General features: G+C 47.7%; 1 long non-coding RNA gene across 1 annotated transcript; it reads left to right on the top strand.

Moving 5' to 3' along the window:
- The first annotated feature begins 1,198 nt into the window (after nucleotides 1–1,198).
- LOC306918657 lies at nucleotides 1,199–4,924 on the top strand. Its single transcript, XR_013789361.1, has 3 exons — nucleotides 1,199–1,290; nucleotides 3,816–3,880; nucleotides 4,823–4,924. It is a non-coding gene; the product is annotated as an uncharacterized lncRNA (long non-coding RNA).
- Nucleotides 4,925–5,125: the final 201 nt, after the last annotated feature.

Here is a 5,125-nt window from a genome sequence, read left to right as displayed (position 1 = left end):
TCTTATTGTAAACTCTAGATATAAGCCGGTCATTCTGCACATCTCTTATTGTAAACTCTAGATATAAGCCGGTCATTCTGCACATCTCTTATTGTAAACTCTAAGCCTGTCATTCTGACAGTCGATGTATTTCAATAGTCAGTAGCCATTCATTGTGAAATCAACATGACCTGAAAAGGCTGGTATGCAGCAAAGAGAGAAAACACAATTTTACAGATTCAACTAATGAATTTGTCAACAAATTCCTGTAACTATTAGTCGACTAAGTATTGACCATCTGCAGACCGCGGCCATCTTGCCATCAGAGTTTGGAAGCACTTGTTTTCAGTAAAGCGACATCCTGCTGCCTCCTGCATTATGTGCTAATTCAAAACAGGTGGTACGCATGAGGGCAGTTGAGTGATATCTAACGAGCACTTCCAAACTGCAACACTAATCACCTGCAAGGACAGAAAGTAACTCATAACATGTCTACAGTGGATTTTTATGAAACAAACACTTTGAGGATAGAAAGAGAATAATTCAAGATTTCCGTACAGCTGCAATGTTGGTGAGTTTGACGTTGTTTAATACAATCAGATAGGACTTTTCTGTTTGGATGAATGGGCTGCCAATTGGAAGTTGCACCTAGGTAGCTTAATTTATCTGGTAAGATGGCCTGCATATGGTCTGTATACGGTCTGCATACGGTCCATTCCTTTTCTAAGATGGTCTGCATACGGTCTGCATACGGTCTGCATACGGTCTGCATACGGTCTGCATATGGTCTGCATACAGTCTGCATACGGTCTGCATACGGTCTGCATACGGTCTGCATACGGTCTGCATACGGTCTGCATACGGTCTGCATATGGTCTGAAATGTGGTCTGCATATGGTCTGCATATGGTCCATTCCTTTTCTAAGATGGTCTGCATACGGTCTGCATACGGTCTGCATACGGTCTGCATATGGTCTGCATATGGTCTGCATATGGTCTGAAATGTGGTCTGCATATGGTCTGCATATGGTCCATTCCTTTTCTTGAGGACGGCCCTAAAGAATTGTTTGTAATTTGAGCTAGCACACAAATTCATATGAATGTATACAGTTATTTATACACACAGACACAATGCAGTCCAGCGTGTTGCGGTAAACCTATCATCCTTATTCAATGATGCTGATGACATGGTCTGAATGTGATCACCTCAGACAGATGAAGACACGCAGGTCATCAGGGAGGAGACGAACGGAGACGCTGACCAGACCAATGGAAAGAAGGTCCCTGTCCTCACCATCTCACTGCGGCCTGGTAGGTGTCAGGATGTTAATGTGCATTATGTGTATGGCCTCTGCCCGGGCTCTGGACAGGAGGGCCCCTGCCCGGGCTCTGGACAGGAGGGCCCCTGCCCGGGCTCTGGACAGGAGGGCCCCTGCCCGGGCTCTGGACAGGAGGGCCCCTGCCCGGGCTCTGGACAGGAGGGCCCCTGCCCAGGCTCTGGACAGGAGGGCCCCTGCCCGGGCTCTGGACAGGAGGGCCCCTGCCCGGGCTCTGGACAGGAGGGCCCCTGCCCGGGCTCTGGACAGGAGGGCCTCTGCCCGGGCTCTGGACAGGAGGGCCCCTTCCCAGGCTCTGGACAGGAGGGCCCCTGCCCGGGCTCTGGACAGGAGGGCCCCTGCCCGGGCTCTGGACAGGAGGGCCTCTGCCCGGGCTCTGGACAGGAGGGCCCCTTCCCAGGCTCTGGACAGGAGGGCCCCTGCCCGGGCTCTGGACAGGAGGGCCCCTGCCCGGGCTCTGGACAGGAGGGCCCCTTCCCAGGCTCTGGACAGGAGGGCCCCTGCCCAGGCTCTGGACAGGAGGGCCCCTGCCCAGGCTCCATATACTGTATGGAGCTGGCCTGTTCTGACATCACAACACTCCATATTTGGGCATGAAACTCAGAACTCCATATATAGGAATAAAGGGACACAGAGAGACAGATACAGAAATCTAGGGCTGACACGACGACCCACGATATGTTATACTACAAATAAGTACTTCAAACTAACATTGCACAGGGTGGAGAAGACATAATGACTTAAATATACAAAGAAATGACTGACGATGTTTCTATACTTTCAATTTTGAATAAAATAGTGGTGAGTGCCCTCCAACCCCACAAGGCCACTGGCCATGACAATATTCCCTCCAAATTTCTCAGAGACTCAGCCATCTCTATAGCTCCAATCATCACCCACATAGTAAACCTCTCCATCAAACAGGGACAGGTCCCCCAAGATTTCAAACTGGCCAAAGTAACCCCCCTGCACAAGAAAGGGAGTAAATTAGACCCCGGCAACTACCGCCCTATTTCTATTCTAAGCTCCATCTCGAAAGTGATGGAAAAAATAGTCTATGAACAGGTTGAAAAGTATCTTGCCACTAATATATTAATGTACGAGTTCCAATCTGGCTTCAGAACATCCCACTCCACTGACACATGCCTTCTCTATTTGAGCGACCACATCAAACAAGAGGTGGATGCTGGCAAATACTGCGGCATGGTCATGCTGGACCTCCAAAAGGCTTTTGACACTGTGAACCATTCCATACTGGTTAACAAGCTAAAAGCAATTGGTTTCGATAGCACATCAGTGAGCTGGATGCAATCCTACCTGGAGGGGAGAGAACAGATGGTGGAAGTGAACGGAACACTGTCCCCCCCCCCTCCCAGTGAGCTGTGGCGTTCCACAAGGAAGCATACTAGGGGCTCTACTGTTCCTAATATATGTAAACGACATGACTTCAGCTTGTGACTGCAACTTGTTCCTGTTCACAGATGACTCGGCACTGCTGGTCTCGGACAGGAACAAACTGCAGGTTGAAAATGCCCTCAGCTCTGAACTCGGTAGAATCTGCACCTGGCTCGCTGATAACAAACTATCTTTACACCTGGGAAAAACTGAATCCATTCTCTTTGGATCTAATAGTAATCTCAGCAAGGCAAATGGCTTCTTGGTTAGAGTGGGTGACAATGTTATCACACGTAAAGATGAAATTACCTACCTAGCTTAGACCCTAAGCTAGGAATGGCTTAGGGTCTGCGACAGAGTACAGCATCTTGCAATGGGTCTGGTCCACAAGATTCGATACTCCACCAAGATACCCATGTACCTGTCTAGATACTTCCTTAATGTTAACGAAGTCCACACCCACAACACCAGAGGGAGTGCAACGAACCATGTACAACCCAGATTCGGCACAAACAAGGGACTAAATTATTTTCGCTCCTATGCCACCAAAATGTGGAACGCCCTACCAACAGTCATTAAGACATGCAAATCCCTTGACTCCTTCAAAACCGTTCTCAAAAGGCACCTACGGACGGCTGCAATTCGAAACTGGCCCCCGTAAAAATCTGAATCCCCCCCCCCCCTTTTTTTCCCCCTCACTGTATATGTCTCTTTTCCCTTTTTACCTCTATGATGAATTCCTGTTCTGTTCTTTGACTATATAGAAGTGTCTATTTGTACGTCTCTACATTTGATGAATTGAACATGGTGGACCCTATTGTAAACAAGTGTAATGCTTAATTGGGTCGTCCACTCACAGTTAACAGTCTTTTGTATTGAGTTTTTGCTTGAAATGTACTGTAATTCTGCAAACTGTTAATAAATATTTCAATCAATCAATCAATCAAAACAGGCCCAGTTCAGTGACTGTTCTATATGTGTCTGTCTGTCTGTCTGTCTGTCTGTCTGTCTGTCTGTCTGTCTGTCTGTCTGTCTGTCTGTCTGTCTGTCTGTCTGTCTGTCTGTCTGTCTGTCTGTCTGTCTGTCTGTCTGTCTGTCTAACAGTGGTGCTGCTGGAGTCTCTGAATGCTGCACTGCTCAAGCAGGAATCGTCTTCCTCAAACGGCAAGGTACTGCGTCCGTGTGTGTATCATCCTGTGTGTGTGTGTGTGTGTGTGTGTGTGTGTGTGTGTGTGTGTGTGTGTGTGTGTGTGTGTGTGTGTGTGTGTGTGTGTGTGTGTGTGTGTCTGTGTCTGTGTCTGTCTGTCTGTCTGTCTGTCTGTCTGTCTGTCTGTCTGTCTGTCTGTCTGTCTGTCTGTCTGTGTGTGTGTGTGTGTGTGTGTGTGTGTGTGTGTGTGTGTGTGTGTGTGTGTGTGTGTGTGTATATCATCCTGTTAGATTGAGTGTGTGTTTTAGTGGACGTTGGCTGGCCAAGAAGGAAAGCACCGGAACATATTTCAGTTGGTTTTAGATATTTTAGTAAATTCACAAAAGAGTTTGACTTACTGTTTTTTATTTCAGTTAGAATGTTACTTCACTAGAATGTTTTCCAATTCTAGTTTGTGTTATTTTGTTTGTTTTAGCTAATTAATAAGCATGTAAGCAATAAGTCACCATCGACTGTAATTAATAATCATGCCTCCCATTGGCAGTCACCATGGACTGTAATTAATAAGCATGCCTCCCATTGGCAGTCACCATCGACTGCAATTAATAAGCATGCCTCCCATTGGCAGTCACCATCGACTGCAATTAATAAGCATGCCTCCCATTGGCAGTCACCATCGACTGCAATTAATAAGCATGCCTCCCATTGGCAGTCACCATCGACTGCAATTAATAAGCATGCCTCCCATTGGCAGTCACCATCGACTGCAATTAATAAGCATGCCTCCCATTGGCAGTCACCATCCACTGTAATTAATAAGCATGCCTCCCATTGGCAGTCACCACCGACTGTAATTAATAAGCATGCCTCCCATTGGCAGTCACCATCCACTGTAATTAATAAGCATGCCTCCCATTGGCAGTCCCCATCGACTGTAATTAATAAGCATGCCTCCCATTGGCAGTCACCATCGACGGCTGACCCAGGAAGCAGCTCGGAGGAGGTGGACCGAGGGGAGAGCCCGGGGACAGAGAGCAGTGGCCAGGGGTCCAAGAGGAAGAGGAGGCCGGACACAGACACTGACAGAGACTCTGATACCGACGGTAAGAGGAGATACAGACACTGACAGAGACTCTGACACAGACAGTGAGAGGAGATACAGACACGGAAATAGCAGATCTGCAAGCTCGTAGCGCGGCACTCGGTGCTGCGCTACGAGCTTGTAGATCTGCTATTTTTGAGAAAATCGTGAAAATGTGGTGCAAAT

This window comes from Electrona antarctica (assembly GCF_951216825.1).
Source record: "Electrona antarctica genome assembly, contig: SUPER_2_unloc_1, whole genome shotgun sequence".
NCBI classification, from domain to species: Eukaryota; Metazoa; Chordata; class Actinopteri; order Myctophiformes; family Myctophidae; genus Electrona; species Electrona antarctica.
Note: the sequence above shows the minus strand (reverse complement) of the source record. Positions and strands in the feature narration are given on the sequence as shown.